General features: G+C 39.8%; 1 protein-coding gene and 1 pseudogene across 8 annotated transcripts in view; one reads left to right on the top strand and one right to left on the bottom strand.

The window, feature by feature from the left end:
• The window catches only part of NCOA2 (nuclear receptor coactivator 2), a 276,268-nt gene that overhangs the window by 96,648 nt on the left and 157,541 nt on the right, over positions 1-22,079 (top strand). For 6 of the 7 annotated variants that reach the window (XM_080646263.1, XM_080646262.1, XM_080646259.1 and 3 more), the window contains exon 2: positions 354-410. The gene's annotated coding sequence lies outside the window, so the exon portion shown is untranslated. Of the gene's footprint in view, positions 1-353; positions 411-22,079 lie in introns of those variants that run through there. The other variant, XM_080646265.1, reaches the window with a different exon arrangement.
• LOC308236671 (beta-1,3-N-acetylglucosaminyltransferase manic fringe-like) overlaps positions 9,953-22,079 on the bottom strand; it is a 44,908-nt pseudogene continuing 32,781 nt past the window's right edge. Inside the window, exon 2 of the transcript in view lies at positions 9,953-10,884. The product of the transcript in view is annotated as a beta-1,3-N-acetylglucosaminyltransferase manic fringe-like (transcript). The remainder of the gene's footprint in view (positions 10,885-22,079) is intronic.

The raw sequence follows: 22,079 nt of genomic DNA, 5'->3' as shown, positions 1-22,079 counted from the left end.
GCACATTGTGTCGTGCACGGTGTGCTGGGCCCTGGGCTAGCCCAGCAGTGCAGGGTGCATGGTGTAGTGATGAGCCAGAGCTAGTGATGAGCCAAGCAGCTACAAGAAAGTGTAGTGAGTGTATGGCGGGCTCTCAGGATCGGTAGGGTAGACACCTCATAATTTATGAACTGTGACCTTACATATTTTATATTATCCTGTGCTAACAGAAGTAATGCACAAGTCTACTTCTTGGTTTTACCATGCAGTTTAATGGAAAGGTGTTATTGAGTATTACTTATATGTTGCTTGTAAAAATCAGAAGATTCTACATTTTTTATTCATGTTTGTTTGTTTGTCTGCTTATATTACAGATTTCTCTTGGATTTGGCCACAGATTTATAGATCTTCTGCACTGTATACAGGTACAGGTGAGTTAAAAGTAAGCCTTTCTGTTGGATTATTTTGATTTTTAAATAACATTAAATACTTAAAAATTATTCTATTTATAGTTTAGCAAAATAATGTGTAAAATGAATGTGACAATACAAAGAAATTGTTATAAAAATATTGTCTCCATTTCTGTTTTATTATTATGTGTTGAAATGACATTTGAAGGTAGAACAACCATACCTATTTATCAGTACTTACTGTGTATATTTGGGAAGATTAGATATAAATTTCATAGCCTGGCAAATGTTTATTTTTATATGTAAATAAAAGAATAGCTGCTAGAGAGTTTGGCAGCAAATTTCAGTTTTATGGAGGTAGATGTTTTAAATTTGATGAGCAGGCTTTTCTAGTCCAACCACTCTGAAATAGCTTCTCCTTATCACACAATCTCCTTATTTTTGTCATAATATTTTATTATTTAGAGTCTCCTCTGCTAGAATATAAGCTCCTTAAACATTGGGACCATTTTTGTCTACTTAAACACGTAGGTATTTAAGAAAGGTTGGTATATAGGAAAGACTGAGGAAATATTTGTTAAATAATTATTGGGCAATAAATACTAGGCATTTATTCATATTCAGAGTCCCTGAGCTCTGCATCTGTAAATACAAACCAGAACTAGTTCCTTATACTTATTTCTACATGTAAAATTAATTTATATCAGCTACTTAAAGCATATACTGGTAGCTTTTAAATATTATGAGAAATTGCCTGTGTTGACTATTTTATGTGCTCAGATATGCTTAATCAGGTAGATTTCAGAGGGTAATGCTTCCAATTTTGTATTTATTTTGTCACTATCCTTGAAGCTTCTTTTGATGAAGTAAGGGACAAACCTGAAGCTGATGTGGGACCTCCCCACCTCCTTACTAAATTATGCTACCATATTAGATGTGTTTTGTGATAACTTTATAAAGAACAAAGTGAAGTGGGTCTGAAAATTAGACAATTTTAATCTCTGAAAACCAAATAAGTTAAGATTTTCCCACTACCTGTCACTGGATCTAAAATGTAACTTGATTGGTTTTCTGTTTTTAGTTTGGGAAATTTTTCTGTCCTCCATATTGATGTATGAATTCATTATGAAAGAAAGCTGTAGGCAGGAGCTGACCATCCTTTTCCTGTGCCCTTGGCAGTTTTCTTTACACGTTCCAGGATATTGGCTTCCTGTCTCGTTTTCTTGTATTTTTATTTTTTATCTCTTTTGCTTTCTTTAGGCATTAGTTTCTCCTTCTGCCACCATGATTTTTTTCATTTATAGAAAGAACTAATTCTGACCTTTAGGGTTTTTGTGTTCTTTTTTAAGTAAAATTTTGGAATTATCTAGCCATTTCTCATTCACACCTAATTTACAAGTGCAATTTGCTGAGATTGCTTTGATAATACTAACAGCAGCAGCTGTAACTTATTGCTCTTCCACTGTGTGCCAGGTATTATGTAAGTGCTTTTCAGTTATCTTCAGAATAAAAGATAAGGAAATTGAAACTTAGAGAGGTTAAGTGACTTTTCCAAGGTCATATCAAGTAAGTGGCAGTTTGCCACTCCAAAGACCTTGATCTTAACCACAGAGCTCCATTTTCCTTCTAAATGGCCTAGAATATACACATTTGTGTGTGTGTGTGGCAATAAGTGTAATATAGGAAAACCATATTTATATTTGAGGACTTCAAAATTAATTTAAAGGCAAACATTATTTTGCTTATATTTCATTAGCAGGCCTCAACTTTTAACCTTTATTTCAAACTATGAAACATGACGACTCATTTGAAATTTAATGACAACCAGCACAATTTAAACTTGCACTCCGCACTTTCATGACATACTTACTTTTGGGGGGCAGGCCCATGGCGGAGCTATTGAATTTTTTTTTCCATTGTAAACGTGGCTTGCCATGAATCGGCATTCCTCCTTTTTTCCTATGAATGTGGCACTCCATGAATCAGCATTCTTCATCCCCTGCAGTATCAGAAAGTTTAGGTTACAGTGGCATCTGTGGTTTGTTACACTTTTCCTACAGAAAACAAGTTGTGTGAAATATAGTGACTGTATAATTACTTAGAACCCTTATCTTGGAATGTGTAATAACTTATATCTTGGGGAACTTTTTTAATAATTTAAGAATAAGGTGGCATCCCTTTTAAGTAAAGCAGAATTGCCTCAAAAAGAACTTCAGCTTTCCACATTTAGTTTATTTTCAAGGCTGAGGAGGACATATTACATAAAAATATCTGTTCTTAAACCTATAATATTGCGGACAAAGTATTTTTGAAGCCAGTGTTGTTGAATGCATCTTAAAGTTTTTATTTGAAAATATGATTAATTATACTTCCTTACACTTTCCAAAAGGATTGTACCTATGAGTGTAAATGCAAATTCCAGATTTGAGTGTATGGTAAGGGGCTTCTGTAGTTTGAATTACAAAGAAAAAATTTATTTAACAGACCAAACCATGCTTCTTAATCTATAGCTACATCAGTATTTCCATTCCAGTCTCACATTTTAAGCATTTTTAAAGTTAGCCAATAAACTTTTCTTAGAATTGATAGTCAAAACAGGAGCAAGCGTTAGATAAATGTTTGACAATGTAGCCTTGAAATGTGATTTTCCCCTTCACTATGGAAAACTGAACTCACCGTGGATTCATATATACTTTGAGTTTCTTTATAAGTTTACTTTCTGTACACTGAAAGATTTCGGGTGGGGGAAGAATTGTACACACATACTTGGTAGAGGGCAGCACTAAATTATGCAGAGAAGTTCGCCAAAGTACAACAGAGCATAATATACTTCTTGTGATGCTAGTACACTTTGTTGTTATATACTAAATACCAAAAATTACATTAACCATATTAAAGACAGAAGAAATTATGTCCATATTGGACCTGACATGGTTGTAAGTACATTTGCAATGAATATTTGTTGTTTTATGTTTTTCTTGAGCTGGGTCCCAGGTTGGGGTGGAGCACGGCAGCGACGGCAAGGCAGTCCCAGGGCACACCTGCAACAGCAACAACCTACCGACCCTAAAAGATTGGTTGTATTTTGAATTCCCGTGCAGCTTGATTTGAGCTGCAGATCTGAGGCTTTGAGCACTGTCCACTACTAAAAAATTACAATATTTACTTATTATCTTTTGCTTTAGGCAAAATCTGCTGACATTTAATTATATTGCTACTTTTGTTGTAATTTTTTTCAAATGTCCGCATGGTAGGCAGTCATGGGGAAATAACAAATATTTTAACAGTTGGCAAAACCCCCTGTTGTTTAACTCTTCAAACTAGAATCCCAATCCTTGTCCCCCTGCGCAGACTTCTCTGCTCTTAGCCGGTAGATGGGCTGCTGGACTCAAGAACCAAAGAAGCTTTCTGGTGGGTTGAAATTATCTTCCAATGAGTATTACTGACACAAAGCTGTCAGTTGGAAACTATTTGTATGACAGGCCAGTTTTTAAAGCACTTCTACTATTCAGATTGACCTAGTTTTCACCACAAAGGGAAATACATTCAGCACCATTAACCCTCCTTTCACTTCCCTCCTTCCCTTTACCCTCAGTTCATCCCTCCTTCTTTCTGACTCTCCTTCCTTCAGAAATCCTGTATAATAAAAGCCTAATATGCAAATTGTCCCCTCAGGCGGGAGTTACACCAACCGGGAGTTCAACTGCTCGCCATGACGTTCACTGACCACCAGGGGGCGGCACGGAACAAAGGAAGGCCCCAGCTGGCAGCCTGGGAAGGAAGGCCCCAACCAGCAGCCGGAAGGCCTGGATTGGCCCTGATCGCCAGCCAGGCCTAGGGACCCTACCCATGCATGAATTTCATGCACTGGGCCTCTAGTATTTATTATATTGTGTTAGCCTGTGCTGAGGGTTCTGGGAAATATATAGAATAATTACAAAAAATTATAAACTGGAAGGAGTAGAAATGAAAGTTTTGCTCCATATTTCCTTGCTCAGTATTTTTACACTGAAACTTGGCTTTCTGATTTTTAAAGAAAAAAAAAATGAGCATTGATTTCTAAATTATACATCTGTTCCTACTAATCTATTCATACAAGTGGAGATTAAGGCAACAACAAAAGCTGTCTGTTGTCAATAAATGTTTGTTTATATGGCCTTAATGGTACTTTCAGAGGAAGGAGCTCCCTCACGACTAGTGTGTTGTGCTTAGTGAGGTTGGGACAATCGTAGAATCCAGGCAGTCTTCATTTAGAATGGGAGGCTGTCTTCTTTTAGAATGGTGGCCTTGCTGTTTCCACAGGTGCCCACGAGCAGTGATGTTAGGGAGCATAGTGCATTGCTGAACAATATACCAGAAATATGAGAGAACCTGCTTTTTCTGGTTAATCCAAATTCTGAAACAGCAAAATTTAGACTTTCAGACAGCAATGAAAACCAGTTTTAAAAATGAAATCTATAAAGATGCTTCTTGGATTATAAAAGTTGAGTTTCAGTTGAGAGCTATTTTTCTGTGAAATCACCATTTGTTTCTTTAATTAGAAGTTTCTTAAGTGTGACTTCTCTGTTGGCATAGCTGATATTCTTTGGAAATAATTAAAATGAAAACCATTACCAGTCTATACCTTGTATAGGTCTTTTGAGTTAGTGTGTCTTTGAAGGAGGTATTGCTGGGACAGAGTGGGCTCTGCCTTCTCAGCCCCATTCTTGTGCACTGGAAGACAGGTAATTGTGTGCATGGGAATGTGAAGGGGGCGTGTTTGAAGATTAAGAGAATGTGTGTTCTCCTGCTTTCTTGTTAGTGGCCTTTGGATTTTGATTCAAACTTGTATATTCAACTCATCTGGATAGTCGAGTTGCTAGCTTTAAGGAGAAGGTCTCTGATGAGCAGCATTTCACATTAAGTGACACTATAGTAACTTCAGAAATATATGGCATTTGATCTGGGGTCAATTAATAGGATTTTTAACTGTGCCATTCACTTTCACTCTGGAAGGAAAGTGGCAGAATGTATATGTTATTTTCTAGGCAGGTGTTGAATTTGAGTCTGCTGACCTCGCCAGAATCCCCTTACAGTTAAAATAGCAAATAAAATCAGGCTGTTTCCATTAAACACCTCAGAGTTTATTTTTGAAGTTCAAATCATTTATGTCAGTCTCCACTAGTTTTACAACATCCAGTTGTAAGGGATAAATTAAGTGTTTATTTATAAAATTGTCCATATCTATAAAATTAATTAACTAGGTTACCCCACCACCACCACCACCACCAACCCCTCACCCCTGTCATTCTTTGGCATTAGCATATAGAGGTTTCCATTGGGGGTTGTGTTGCTTCCTTGAGACAGAAAAAATGGGGAGAAATCCAGAGACATTAACAGTAAATTTTGCAAATTGTGACTTTAACCTAATTCCATGCATTAGGTTGTCTAAGCACTGTTTGCTACTTCATGAATGATTCATAGGTGTCTACAATCAATGGAAATGTGTTTTTTTGGCCTACTCACAATTCTGTCTTTATATCCAAAAGAGCAAAGGGAGAGTAAGAAGTATACAGCAGTTCATAGTGGCTCCATGGAATTTGACCATATACTATAAATGTATGTGGTCCAATTTTGGAGGATCTCTTGAATACATGTCTCCATGAGAGGTTGATTTTTGTGGTGCCGGAGTCTATAGAGTTGTTTGCCTTCACTGCTTTTTAAAGTATTGAAAAATACTGAATTAATTTAGAATTCATAGAATTTGAGAACTTCGATTTCTTTAAACCAACAGTTTTGGCCTTTTTGGTGCCGGTGACATAAATTTCATAAGCAGAAGTCATACTCTTGAAATTTTCTGGCCTCTGCTGAAGGACTGACTGTTTGTTGCCCATCCATGTCAGAGAATTGAAGCAGAGTTTTATCGTTCCTCCCGGAGGGCTGAAAAGGACCAAGACACAGGAGTGTGATAGGCCAGCATGCACTTCAGTGGAGAGAGGTGCGGGGAAGCTTGTAAAGGCCCTACCAGTGCCTCGATGAGTACTGAGACGTTTGTCTTTACCTAAACTATAAAAGAATCTCTTTAAAAGAAACGGCTATGTCACAGTCATTGAACTGGTGGCTTAAATTAGAACAGACAGAGCAGGGGCCAGAAGGAAACAGTTGATCTTTTAGTTCCTTTCAATTCTTAGTCATTAAAAAAGCTATTTGATCTAGATTTCTAATTCCTTTTATATGGCAGTTTTATTACAGTCCAGAAAATAAACCTGTTTTCTAGGTTATAAGATAGAGTTGGAAATAGAAGATAGTTTTGAACTAATGTATTTTGAGAACCATATGGCGGTTACTCATGCTAGTTATTATATTTGAATAGAATAAAAAATAAAATTCCTTTGACTTGAAACAGATTAGGCTGGTTTCATGAGTCTTATCAATATGCAATACAGGCAGTCCCCGGGTTACATCGGACTCGACGTACATCGTTTCGTGGTTACATCGCCATCTCCCATTTAGTTATTTAAAAAAAAAAGTTCTGTCATTTCGACGTATGTACATACGTGCTTTATATTTTTTATTATTTTCCACAAGTAAAGGTCAGGAATTGTTATCTTTAAATTTTTATTGTTTCACTTCATTACTGCTGTGTGTGTGCTCCATGTGAGTGACGTAGGTGCTTATGTAGGTGGGTTCCGACTTACAGCGAAAATCACGTTACGTTGCGCCATAGGAACGGATCTCTGATGTAACCCGAGGACCTACTGTAGTAGATTGTGTTTTATTAGCCCAGTGGAATCTAGATTTTAGGTTTTCCTTGAAACTAGATACTGTGGAACATTTACATTTTTTCTAATGTAGAAGTTTAGTGTTTAATGTTGCTACTGCCTCAAAATATCCACAAAGTTTTGTAAAATCTTTATTGTCTTAACACGTAAGTTATTACTTCTTTGAACTTGTTCACTGACATATTTATATTATGTGCCAAGGTCAGGTTCAAACTTTCTCTTTAAAGTATCTTTTGAAGATATAAAATGATAGCCTTTTGTAAAATACCACTGTTGTCTTTTAAATTTATTTTTGTTTTAACATATCCTAAATGCCAATGCATATTGCTTTAAACTATAATGTATGCTCACTATATTTACCAATTTCCCATCTTATTTTTAAAAGGAAATTAAATTTTAAAAAAATCTGCTTTTACCATAGTGGCTCATCACTAAAGCTGTTCAGCCCCAGAGCTAAATGCTGCCTGCAACGCTGGCCACAGTCCCCACAGACATTCTGGTGGTGGCTGTCCTAGAGTCCCTGGGGCTAGGCCTGCCACATCAGGAGCCGTACACTTACTTCTTCTTGAGCCTTTCTCATTTTAGGGACAGAAAATAAGAGACATTTATGTATTATTTATTTATCCTGATAAATGTGATATCTTTGGCTTGCTGTGCTATTTCTACTTCAGTGCTCCTTTTAATTAAATCATAGTTTTTACTGAAGTCTAGGGTCCTATTTCCTACTAAATTTCAAGAGCTGGTTGGGAAAGTAACATACCTGGTCATTTGTTCAGATATCACAATGAGGTTTCATGAGGTGGTTAAGGTTTTCACGATGTCTTGAAACTGAGATAAATGTAGGTTAGCTTGAGGGGTAGAGAGAGAAAAGGAAAAAAAAATTACCATTACTTTTGGCAAGACATGGCTCTTGGCCTTTACTTGTGTTGTATCAGTTTAAACTGTGACTAAATTCTTTGTGTCAGAATGTGAAGTGAGTTCTGATGGTGTCTAAATCCTCTTTGATTTGAAGTTGAGAATAAACTGCTTTTTGTTTTCAAAGCATTTTATATACTGGGCCATAATGTATATAGTGAAATAAAACTTTGTGTCTTCCAACTCATCTGCTTTTAATTGAATCTTGTAACAATTGCAAAGACTTTTTGTGCTGCCTTCTTTCTAGTTAAGTGGAAAAATGATTCTGATCTCAGAAAAGGAGAGTTTTGATTAACTGATCCCATCAGATACTACAAAATGAGCTTTGTCAGAGTGCTCAGAAGATGTACATCAGGATGTGAAGGAAATTAAGTTAGAAGCATCCTACTTCATTAAATTTTTTTTCATTATATAGAGCAACATGTTTTGTTTTTTCATTGTTTTATTCACAGAACATTTTTAACATTATAGCTGCCCATCTATGTACATATAACTTTTCTGTGTCAATATGTCATTAAATATATAAATTTATTTTATTTAAAATAGCATTACTATATTACTAAAGATTGATAATCATGATTATGTGCCAATCAGCAGTGTGGTTTTAATACATGGACATGAACGTAGAACCAAGTGTTATCCACACAAATCCTGTTTTAGTCATAGTAGAAATGGAATAGAAAGTTCTTAGAACTGAAAGATCATTTATAATTGCTAGTGTGTATATTGCCCTTACCAAGTAGTGTTCTAAGCTTTTCTCATGATAATCCACATAATACACACACAAAGAGAGAGAGAAAAAAGAGAAAACCTATTATGTAGCTGCTATTATCTCGTTTTAGAAATGGGGCAAGGAAGGACTGAGAGGTTAGCGACTTGTCCAGGGACGTGCACCTCATTTAAGTAGCTAGTTAGAGGCAGAATCGGGATTCAGACCCAGTCTGTCATTGGTAGTGTTTTGCCTATCAAAGTTTCTTCTCCTAAAACATAAAAGCAGACCATTAAAGCCCCACCCCTAAATTTAGTAATATCAAAATAAAGTTTCAAGCTAACCTAAGAGTGGGTAAGGACATGACAAGGCTTAGTATTGAGCTTACCCCCCCTCCCTCCCATGAGGGTTGCGGCCCCTTCTCATGTGGGTACCAGCAAAACAAAGCCCATGAAGTTGCTAAATTGTATATCCTATCAGAAGTGACTGTGACTGATTGGTTAAACAAGAAAATGCAGGTCCCAGTAGTGATGGTAAGCTGTTTTTTTACTTCAATCGAGTTTACACATATAATTCATTCAATGGGACACGTTCAGATGTTAACATTGGTTATGTTGTTTTGAAGGATGGAAAAGGGGGCTAGCCCACTTTCTTTTTCACTTAAAAGTTACCCTCTTTAAAAGTAATTTTAGACGTTTTACTCAATTAAATCTTAAAAAGGCATTTTTTTTGGAATTCCCATAATAAGAAGTCCTATGACACTTTCACACAAAGAAAAGAAAATGTTCAATTCAAAAGCAAATTTCAGTTTTTATTTGGAAAAAATTATATTTCTACATTCCTGAGAGTGACTAGAGAATTCTTTCAATTACTTTTTTAAAAGCTTAATTTATATTGGAAGTACAGTTTCTATTTCATGTTGACTATATTTCAGATAGTCATGACCTAAATTAACAGACATGGCATTTATATTTTAAAAATGTTAAAAAATTAGGCCGCCCTCCCTCTCAGATTTTGCCCACTTTTTTTTTTTTTTTTTACATCGGGGGAATTATAGCTGCTCTAAAAGCTCTTAAGTGCTTTTAGCTGCTTGCAGTTTGGGGTGATAATAATTAACATTATGTACCATAAAAATAAAAAAGAGGTTTAATTACTTACAATCTCAAATTCACTTCATATCAGCTGCCAGGGGGTGTACAGGTAGAGGAGACAAGTAGGAGTGAAACCTGGAGAGGAGAGAAGGGGCTGGGTAGCGTAATGACATTGAGCTGCCCCTCAAAGACCGCAGCTGAGGGTGACCTGCTGCAGGAGCTGGGCAACACCAGCAGCTGCAGGGTCTCCGGGTGGGAGTGGAGGAGGGGCCTGGCTGCAAGTGGCCACCCAGCTTGCACTTAATTATGTAGCCCACAGTACAGTCATCAGGCAGCCAGATGAGTGCAGATGAGTCCACGAAGTGGAGATGCTGGCCTACAGGGCCGTTTTCAAAGCCTGATTGTGGTTGATGCAAAAGCCAGCACCCCCAGTGGCGAACCAGAACTGTACCAGCCTCGTGCGCTCGTGGGGCCGTGGTTCAGAAGCGTGGATGGGCCATTTCAGGCTGGGCCAGCCTCTAGAGACATCAGGGGTCCATGGGAAGGCTTTTAGCAGCTTCAGAAGCGCCCTTGCATTTACATAGTGGTCATTGCCCACGTGGCAGGGCCACCTCAGCCCACTGGCCAAGAAAGCATGAAACTCAGCAGCCATGCAGGACAGGGCTGGGTAGCTGTGCTCTGCAGAGGAGTTGGTGACCCGGGGTGGGGCCAGGCTCTCTTGTAGGCACTTACCTGGGCATCCGGGCTGTCAGTGAAGACAACTGTCTGTTCCCTCATCCTGGAGAGCCACGTGCAGAGCAGCAGTTTGAGGTGAAAGCCCTGGGAGGTGCAGATTATCTTGACTGTGATGAAGACATCCTGCAGCTGCAGCTGCAGCTCCTGGGCAGAGGGCCTGATGGGTTCAGCTGAGGGTCTCCAGTGCACTCTTCAGGGACAGGCTCAAGTGGCACCGAAGGGAGAGGAGCCTCATGCACAGAAGGGTGAGGAGGGCTCTTGCCAGGCACTGGGACCCTAGGCAGCTAATCCCCCAATCCCAACTGGACCAGGAGGGGAGGCTGGCCAGGCAGGGGCTCCAGCAAAGGCAAAAGGGGCAAGGAGGGGAGAGGTGGGAATTGGTGCTCTGGACCCAGAGGCCAAGCCATGGCAGCCCCTCTGCCTCTACCTCCACCAGCCCTCCACCTGCTCTTGACAACATTCTTTTAAAATACAATGTGGAAATTATACTTTTATAAATCAAAATACAAAGCAGTTTTAAGAAGGAAGCTCTTCTTACAAACCTGCATTTGTCTTGTTCTTAAAATATATTTTATTTAATCAAATTCTTAATATCAGCTTGGGAGAGAGAAATTATTCCCATTTTATAGATGAAAACACTGAAGCTCAGAGGAATTAATCGAAGTCACATAGACAGGTGGGCAGCTCTAGAATCTCTTCCCTTTCTAGTACAGGCAGTCCTCAGGTTACTTCGGACTCAACGTACGACATACGTTATTTCGTGGTTACGTCGCCATTTCCATTTATGTATATATAAAAAAAGTTCCGTCATTTCGATGTATGTACATATGTGCTTTATGTTTTTTATCATTTATTTACCACAAGTAAAGGTCAGGAATAGGTATCTTTCTTTTAAATTTTTTTACTGTTTCACTTCATTACTGTTGTGTATGTGCTCCATGTGAGTGATGTAGGTGCTTATGTAGGTGGGTTCCGACTTACGGTGAAAATTGCTTAACGTTGCCGTAGGAACGGATCTCTGATGTAACCCGAGGACCTACTGTATAACATAGAGCTTCCTCTAGTGATGAAAATGGCACTTCTTGATTAGGTGAAATCCCTGATTTGTTTTTCATTCTCCAACCAACCAACACTCTTTTTCCATTTAGTTTACATTCACTGGAGAGCAGTTACTGTGTACACAGTAAAGCAGAGATGTGTAAAGTGGACAGAAGCAATGTGTGTGGCCTTTGTCCCACCCACATCTCCCAGGGTGGTAAGAGAAATGGCAGATAAACATTAAGTTACATAAATGTGATTACAAAGTAATGTATTAACAAATATAAAAGAATGCATTGTAGTAGGTGTACAGTGTGGGAAGGGTGATGGACACTGGGCCCACTCCTGTCCTTCTCTTGACACTCTTGACCTTGTGGTTATCTTGCTCTGCCATGTTCTAAGACATTACAAAAGGAACAGCTAGAAACGAAACACAGAAATAAGGGTATCTTTTGTTGATGAGACTCAAATGGCACAAAGACAGAAAAATAACTGCTGGTTACAATTTTAGTTTCAAGTGTCTTGAGAATGTGGGCTGTTAATGGTGGCTACATTCCAATTCTAGTCCAAGTATATTGTAAATTTCCCTCCTTGGTGCTTTGTATAATGCATGAGTTTATACAAAGCACTAAGTACATTCTTACAGATTTTAATTTACCTACTCGAGTTTAAGAAGTTATATCTAGTATATTCTCTAATTGAAAACAAGTACCTCTAGTTGATAAATCAAAAAGTGGTTAAGTTTGATGATATAAAAAGTATTACAAAAATTATTACAAATATAAGAATATTATAGGAAGATGTCTTTTTACAAGTAGTTGCAGGTACATTGAACAGAAAGAATAGAAAAGGTCCAGTTTTATTGAGCATCTAAAGTCAGCCCACCCAGAGGCCCTTTTATTCTTGATAACACTTGACTCCAATCTACTCTTCCTCTTCAATTTCCACTTCCCTACCTCCCTATGACACCTGTTCTTCTAGTATGTGGTTTTCTTGTATTGAGATAATTTACATAAAGCACTTAGAACAGTGCCTATCACTTGGAAAGTTGTTTTTAAAAATTAGCTTTTATCTTCCTCATTCTCCCCCCTCTCCTCATCATCTGCTTCTAGTCCTCATCTCCAACTCCTGTTCCAAGTTCAGGTTGAACTACATTTCTGAAAATGTTAGGTTTACAACTCAACCGAGCTCCACCCATTGCCTAGGCCAGATACTCAACTCCTCTTCTTAATTTTTCCTGCTATTTCTCATCCATTTTGTTACTTAAACATCTTTTTTTAAAAAAAATATATATTTTATTGATATTTTACAGAGAGGAAGGGAGAGGAATAGAGAGTTAGAAACATTGATGAGAGAGAAACATCGATTTAGCTGCTTCCTGCACACCCCCTACTGGGGATGTGCCCACAACCAAGGTACATGCCCTTGACCGGAATCGAACCTGGGACCTTTCAGTCCGCAGGCTGACGCTCTATCCACTGAGCCAAACCGGCTAGGGCAAACATCTTAACTTATACTGCTGGAGGGTGGAGGCAAAACTTTTTTTCTGAGTAACAACCAAATAATCATTGTTCACACACAAACACGCACACTTGCGCACAGTGAGTACATCAGAAAACCAGACACTGGATCACTCTGAATAGTCACTGCACACCAGAAAGATCCCATTGCATGGCTTCATTATTATACCAGACCCAGAATTGGCTGCTGGCACTGTTATTAGTGATAACAGTAGTTATCCTGCCACCCATGGAGTCCTTTAAAAAAAAAAAAAGATATATATATATAGATAGATTTCAGAGAGGAAGGGAGAGGGAGAGAGAGATAGAAACATCAATGATAAGAGAGAATCATCAATCGAATGCCTCCCTCACACCCCCTAATGGGGATCGAGCCCACAACCGGGCATGTGCCCTGACTGGGAATCTAGCCGTGACCTCCTGGTTCATAGGTTGATGCTTAACCGCTGAACCACACTGGCTGGTTCAGTCCTTTATTGGACAAGTTTTTGTAGTTGTTGATATGTGTATGATAATATACTTTTATTAATTTTTTTTATCAATCTGTGTGCATCCAGTTGAATATAATGAACTTGAATTAACATGAACCCTATGCTGAGATGCTGAATTAAATTATATTTTCCCTTTACATTGATGTTAAATAGAATATCCTGAAAGGAAGTTAGAATATAATGTGTTTGTACTCAGTTAACCATTTGTTGGGATTAGTAGACATTCTGTATTACCACTACTCCTTACAAAGTTCCATCAATTTGTATTAGCATCAAATATTCAGAGTGATAGTCCTAAGGATGTAAGATCTTAACTAATAAATATAAAATTATCTTTATAATGTTATATTTACTAAAATAGGAGATTATGGTCACACATTTTTAGGAGTGCTTTGAATAATAATGAACCAAATTTGGTGGTGGCAGTGGGGTCACATAGCTTGGCATCTCATGAGCATTCTGATCAATAGTGGCTTCATTGTATAATATCCATTTGCAGGTGTAAGAACCAGAAATTCTAAAGCATAATGCTGTTTCAGAACAGGGACTCTGAGTAGCTGGGAGACATACCCCCGGGTCAAGCCACTTAGTCCCCATCTTTGGCCATGGTGTTAAGGCAGGACACTGGGGCAGAGGCCACATTTCTCTTTTCTCCAAGGACTCTGATTCTGTTCAGTGTGGTTACTTTTGCTGCCTCAATCAAGAAAACCCAGGGGGGGTGAAGAGTTTCCTAGTATAGAGCTTTTCTGGAAATATCCCCTAGCCACTTGCAGTTAACTTACCTTTTCCCTGAGCTACTGGAGGCCACAGCATAGTGTTTTCTGTATCAGCAGCTGCTTATGATCTCTGACTAGAGCAGGGATCTAAGTTACTACAGAAACGTTTTTCATACCTGGATTTTTAATACATTTTTCTTCTATTTTAATAGCTGGCTCATGATGCTTAATTAGCATCTTCCTCAGATGCTCCCTCTGCAGGGAACTGTATCTGATGTGGCGTTCTTTCGACACAGCCCAGGCACATGCCCATGTGTAATGAGAAGCCACCAACAGTGTTATACAAAACCCTCCTGCAGGAAAAAGGGTCTGCTAGGTTGCATAGTGTGGATACTAGCACTGAAACCAGATTTTCCTTTGTCATATTGTTCTTTCTATTATACTCTAAAAGTCACTTAGGATAAAGATAATGTCTTCATTCCAAATCTTTCCCTACCTCCAGCAAAGGAATATAGCTTAGATTAACTCCCAATTTTGTAACATTTCATGGACACTTTATTCAGAAAAATGGGCCCCACCCTTTTTCCTCACCCATTGGGAAGTAGTTGGAGGATGGAGTATAAAATTCAGTATTCTTACTAGTACATCTTGCATGAAATGGGGAAGAATTCTACAAAAGCCTAGTTGACAAGTTGATCATCTAGAACACAGATGAATTCTGATGCCTAGTTATAGGCTAACATGGGCAGATGATTCCTAACGCGTGGCCTGGGCTCTTGACTGCCCAAAAGAAACCCAGTGCAAACCAGGATGAACAAAACCAGAATTTACTTCCTCACCTAAGTGGGTGCTTAAGGCTGCAGCTGGCTCTGGGCACATCTGGATGGAAGGATTTAATGATATCATCAGAACCGTCTCTCTTTTTTTTGTCTCCACTTTCCTCTGTGTTGGCTCCTTTTTTCAATTAGGACTCTGTGATAGCTGGGAAGGTCCTGACTGCTCTGGCTTACATCATTTTAACAGCCTCTGTTTCTCTTTAAAGAGAGCACTCTCCTGTCAGCTCCAACAAAAATCACAAGACCCACTCGTTGGTCCAACTTCTGTTTCCTGCCTATTTTTGAACCAGCCCTGCCCAGGGTCCTGGGGTAGTTCCTAGTCACAGTATGGGCTGTGTGGAAGGGTGTGTGTCAGTTCCATTGGGAACTAACCATGTGGCCTGACAGTGCGGATTGTTTGCCTCTATCGGAGATAGGCAGCCAGGACTACGGTTTGTGTGTTTCATGTTTCTTCCAACAAATTCTTTTCAAGCCGAGAGCCTAGAAAACTGCTGATGGGAATGATTCAGATACCGGAAATGCCAATAATTTAGCATTTTCTTTTCATTTTTCTTTTTTTTTTAATTTATTTTTTTTCTTTTTTTTTTATTTTAATAAATCTTTATTCAGATTATTACAATTGTTTCTCCTTTTTCCCCGCATAGCTCCCCTCCACCCAGTTCCCACCCCACCTTCTGCCCTTACCTCCCCGCCACTGTCCTCATCCATAGGTGTATGATTTTTGTCCAGTCTCTTCATGAACCCCCATACCCCTTCCCCCCTGAGAATTATCAGTCCACTCCCTTTCTATGCCCCTGATTCTATTATATTCACCAGATTCTTCTGTTCCTCAGGTTTTTAATTCACTTGATTTTTAGGTTCGCTTGCTGATAGATACGTATTTGTTGTTCATAATTTTTCTCTTTACTTTTTTCTTCTTCCTCTTCTTTCAGCATTTCATATAATACTGGTTTGGTGGTGATGAACTCCTTCAGCTTTTTCTTATCTGTGAAGCTCTTTATCTGCCCTTCAATTCTGAATGATAGCTTTGCTGGGTAGAGTAATCTTGGTTGTAGGTTCTTGCTATTCATCACATTGAAAATTTCTTGCCACTCCCATCTGGCCTGCATAGTTTCTGTTGAGAAATCAGCTGACAGTCGTATGGGTGCTCCCTTGTAGGTAACTAACTGTTTTTCTCTTGCTGCTTTTAATATTCTCTCTTTGTCTTTTGCCCTTGGCATTTTAATTATGATGTGTCTTGGTGTGGTCCTCTTTGGATTCCTTTTGTTTGGGGTTCTGTGCGCTTCCTGGACTTGTAAGTCTATTTATTTCACCAGGTGGGGGAAGTTTTCGGTCATTATTTCTTCAAATAGGTTTTCAGTATCTTGCTCTCTCTCTTCTTCTGGCACCCCCATAATTCTGATGTTGGTACGCTTGAAGTTGTCCCAGAGTCTTCTTACACTATCTTCAACTTTTTGGATTTTTTTTTTTTGCTTTTTCGGTTGAGTGTTTTTTGTTTCTTTGTATTTCAATTCTTTGACTTGATTTTTGTGTTCCTCTAGTCTGTTTTTGGGTCTCTGTATAATATTTTTTATTTCAGTCAGTGTATGTTTAATTTCTAGTTGGTCCTTTTTCATATCTTCGAGGGTCTCGTTATATTTATCGGCCTTTTCTAGGATATTCTTGAAAAGCCTTATAACCATGGTTTTGAATTCTATATCCAATCGTTTGTTTTCCTCCATTTCTTTCGTTTGTGATCTGATTCTTTGACGCCGCATTTTCACTGCTTCCCTGAGTTGGTAAGGTAGATTTGTGTGCTAGGTTTCCAATATGGCCCAGTGGGTCTGCCTCTCCAGTTAACCTGAGGTGGACACTCTTGGTGCACCCCTTTGTGAACTGTGTGTACAGCCTTGTTGTAATTAAGTCTTGATTGTTGTTGGTATCATTGGGAAGAATTGACCTCCAGGCCAGTTGGCTGTAAGGATCAGCTGTGTCTATGCTGGGAGAAGTTCGGTGCTGGAGACAGCCTTATAGGATTAGACTTGCCAAATTGCAATAGCCTCTGTGCTCAGCTTGGATGGGGTGGAGTCTCAGTCTTGGCTTCCCGTCAGCCTTGCCCTTGCACGCACGTGCGCGCCTTCAGATCTCTGCCTTCCCCAGCTCCCGAGTCTCCGCCTGAGAGTCCAGACTCCCCCCACAAGAGCGTGGGTCCCCAGGGGCTCGCCTGGAACTGGGGTTCACTGCAGTCAGAACTGGGGCTCAGTGCAGTCAGGAGCCTCTGACTCCCTTCCACTAGGGAAAGCCTGTGGCAACCTCCACAGCCTTTGTGCGCACTGGCACGCCCGCGCCTTCAGACCTCTGCCTTCCCCGGCTCCCGAGTCTCCGCCCGAGAGTCCAGACTCCCCCCACAAGAGCGTGGGTCCCCAGGGGCTTGCCTGGAACTGGGGTCCAGTGCAGTCAGAACTGGGGCTCAGTGCAGTCAGGAGCCTCCGACTCCCTTCCACTAGGGAAAGCCTGTGGCAACCTCCGCAGCCTTTGTGTACACTGGCACGTGCGCGCCTTCAGACTTCTGCCTTCCCCAGCTCCCGAGTCTCCGCCCGAGGGTCCAGACTTCCCCCGTAAGAGCGTGTGTCCCCAGGGGCTCGCCCGGAACTGGGGTTCAGTGCAGTCAGAACTGGGGTTCAGTGCGGTCGGGGGCTAATAATTAGCATTTTCTTATCAGAGCCACAAATCTGTGTTGAGTGCTCACTCTATGCCATTCATCTCATAGCTGGATGCACTAGCTATGAGAAAAGACATGTTTTACTCATTTGGAGCTTATATTATCATGGAGATGATGGCATCCTATCTAATAAAAGAGCAATATGCAAATTAACCATCACTCCGCTACACCCACAAGCCACACCCACCAGCCAATCAGGAGCAGATATGCAAATTAACCCAACCAAGATGGCTGCAGTCAGGGAGCGAGCAGGAGGCTTGGGTTTCCCCGGCAATGGAGGAAGCCAAGCTTTTTGCACACCCTGGCGGGCCCAGACCTCCACTTAAGGCTACAAAGTGTCAATTATAGAAGATAAATCTCAACAAAAATGGCAGCAGCCACAGAGCTGGAGAGAGCAGGAGGCTTGAGTTGCCCCCAGCGATGGAGGAAGCCAAGCTCCTGCAGCCCTGGCCTGCCTTGGCCTCCGCTTAAGGCTACAAAGTTTCAATTATAGAAGATAAATAAATCCCAACAAAAATGGCTACGGCCACAGAGCAAGCAGGAGGCTTGGCTCTGCTCAAGGCTACAAAGTTTCAATTATAGAAGATAAATAAATCCCAGATACCAGGGCCTCCGCTTGGGTTGCCAGGGTGCGTGGCCGGCCTGCAAACTACCACAGGCTCCTCGCCCAGGCTGGCCCACGCCCCAAGGGAACCCCCACCCTGATCCGGGACACCCTTCAGGGCAAGCAGCTGGCCCCCACCCATGCACCAGGCCTCTATCCTATCTAATAAAAGAGTAATATGCAAATTGCCCATCACTCCAACACACAAGATGGCTGCCCCCATGTGGACACAAGATGGCCAGCAGGGGAGGGCAGTTAGGGGTGACCAGGCCTGCAGGGAATGGGAGTTATGGGCAAACAGGCTGGCAGGGGAGCAGTTAGGCATCAATCAGGCTGGCAGGGGAGTGGTTAGGGGGCAATCAGGAAGACAGGCAGACAAGCAGTTGGGAGCCAGCAGTCCTGGATTGTGAGAGGGGTCCCAGATTGGAGAGGGTGCAGGCTGGGCTGAGGGAGCTTGTGAATTTTGTGCACCGGGCCTGTAGTATACTAGTAAAATGGTAGAGGATAGGCAGTTCTGTGGCTGAGGGAAAAACACAGGGAAAGGGGGCAGTTCTAGGCTGAGAGGACAGCAGGTACAAAGGCCCAGAGAGAGAAATTAACGGAATTACATGCAACAGAAGTAGTCAGAGATCACGATGGCAGAAGTTAGTGGGGCCTGATCATCTTAGAGTATTTCACTTGGTAAGGAATTCTTACTTTAATCTTGAGTAGCATGGGGGTCCACTGACAAAGTTGATGCTGGGAAATGAAATGATGAAACTTGTATTTTAGAATGAATATCCTGCACTGGGCTGAATGGACTAGAGGAAGGCAAGGCTGGAGGCTGAGGCATATTTAGGCTAGTAAGTAATCCAGGTGAGATAATGGCGTGAAACGAGAGGGTGGTGGTGAAGGGGAGGAGGAGCTTTGAGTGATGCTGACAGGTTGGTAGGGAAGTAATAAATGGATGCTCAGGGAGGGAGGAATCATTCCAGATCCTACAAAAGACCAGGCTTGTCTCCTTTTGGATATCTAGGCTCCCTATGATCCATCTACATCATTCCATTAACAAAACTAATTAGTGCCGAAACCGGTTTGGCTCAGTGGATAGAGCGTCAGCCTGCGTACTGAAGCGTCCTGGGTTCGATTCCGGTCAGGGGCGTGTGCCTTGGTTGCGGGCACATCCCCGGTGGGAGGTGTGCGGGAGGCAGCTGATCGATGTTTCTCTCTCATCGATGTTTCTGGCTTTCTATCCCTCTCCCTTCCTCTCTGTAAAATATCAATAAAATATATTAAAAAAAAACAAAAAAAACTAATTAGTAGATTTTTCTATATTTACAACAATATGAATATGGGAATGTGCATAGCAATATTATTCAGAGTAGCCAAAAACTAAAAACAATGCAAATGTACATAAGCTGATGAATAGATAAATAAAATGTGTTATATACATACTATAGATGATTATTTGACAATTAAAGGAAATGTACTGATACATGCTACAATGTGGATTAATCATTTTGGCTTTAGTATATTTATATTTTTGTTATTGATTATAAAATTATTTTACTTGTAAAATGAGACAGCAAAATATAAGGTAGAATGTAATACAGAATGAAAAATTATGAGATTTTACAACGCCACGTGTATGTAGTTGATGTCTATGTTTTTAAAATGTCTATGTATCAGCATTTCAGAGAATTGATTTGAAACTAGTTGGTGTACTTATGCTTAAAATTTGGCACTCAGAAATCTTTGCTGCAGTATTTTTGAATTAGCTTCTGAAATCCCCTCAATTTGCTACCCTTTAATGTTAATCTTTTTCCCCCCAAGAGCAAGTCCCTCATCTAAGAGGCTAGAGGATTTATTTCTCTTTCCTGAGAATTTCCTTCCCTTATCTTTTTAATTGCAATGCTGTTATGGGTCCTGTCCCCAATTTTTCTCTTCATTTTTCTCTTCATTTAATTTAGGCATATCCATTTCATATTAGTGATGTGCCTTTTTGTATCTTGGAGGAAGAGATTGGTATTCTCAGAGTACTGTAAAATTCTTCTGTTTAAATTAATGGCAAACATTGAAATATATCTGATAATTAGGGAATCATTAATAGAAAGAAGAACAATTCTAGATACTTTCAAAAGTCTTTTCAGTCAATATTTTACCTTCTATCTAAGTTGACAAAAAACTCTTTGCGAAGTTTAGTGTTATTTTAAGCCAGTGGTCGGCAAACTCATAAGTCAACAGAGCCAAATATCAACAGTACAACGATTGAAATTTCTTTTGAGAGCCAAATTTTTTAAACTTAAACTTCTTCTAACGCCACTTCTTCAAAATAGACTCGCCCAGGCCGTGATAGTTTGTGGAAGAGCCACACTCAAGGGGCCAAAGAGCCGCATGTGGCTCGCGAGCCGCAGTTTGCCGACCACGGTTTTAAGCAGAGTGAGCTTATTTTGTGGACAAAATATTTCTGCAATACCACTAGCCACATAGCCTTTATAAGTTTCAGAAGTGTTCTTTTTTAAGCATAGGAGCCACCATCTATCTAGATATCTGTAACCACTATATAGCTATAACACTTGCAATTATTTTCAATGGAGAACATGTCTTCTTCTGTTTGTCACATCTGCTCCCTTCTAGTTCCCTGGAAGAATTACCAATTAGAGTCTAGTTCTTTGTGTAATGTTCTAATTAATCAGGAAAGCAAGATTTGCTTTTAAGTCTATGTGAAAGCCCTGGCTAATTAGAAACATTAAGTCAAAATTTCATATTTTCTTCACTTAACTTGTTCCTCTTTAATTAGCTGGTTTTTTTTAAAATTAGAGTAATATTACATTGATTTCATTTGTTTTAATATATCAGATTCCTACATCTAAAATAATTTCTAAGAGTTCATCATTTGTACTGTCAGATTAGATTATTCACATTAAAATGGGGGCTCAGAGGGGTTCTTTTAAATATTAAATTCTTATATATTGAAAATAAAACTCAGATTTACATGATTCATATAGTATTTTTCAGTGTACAATTATTTTATCATCTGAACTGCAAGTATATGTTGATACTTTCTTTGTTTTTATTCCACCTTTGCATGCTTTCCCATTATTCCTACTGAATTTATGGTGATGATTTCAATTTACTGGCAGTTTCTATGAATAATTAAGGATAGAGTTTAGCATAAAGTTTGATAACTGTAATGAGAGAAGTAAAACTGTAAAATGAGAGAATTTTAGAAAATGGCATGTTCGTACTTTTTTTAAATTTTGGGTTGTTTGCTAATTTAAAATGATCAGAACCACAGATCACTGTTGCCTGCTGAAAGAGCCTTTTTGTTAGATCCACATGGGCTTTTTTTAAAAAAAATATATTTTATTGATTTTTACAGAGAAGAAGGGAGAGGGATAGAGAGTTAGAAACATCAATGAGAGAGAATCATTGATTGGATGCCTCCTGCACACCCCCTACTGGGAATGTGCCCGCAACCAAGGTACATGCCCTTGACCAGAATCGAACCTGGGACCCTTCAGTCTGCAGGCCGACGCTCTATCCACTGAGCCAAACCAGTTAGGGCCACATGGGCTTTTTATACCCAGACAT

The sequence above is a fragment of the Plecotus auritus genome, assembly GCF_963455305.1.
Source record: "Plecotus auritus genome assembly, chromosome: 11".
Lineage (NCBI taxonomy): Eukaryota > Metazoa > Chordata > Mammalia > Chiroptera > Vespertilionidae > Plecotus > Plecotus auritus.
Note: the sequence above shows the minus strand (reverse complement) of the source record. Positions and strands in the feature narration are given on the sequence as shown.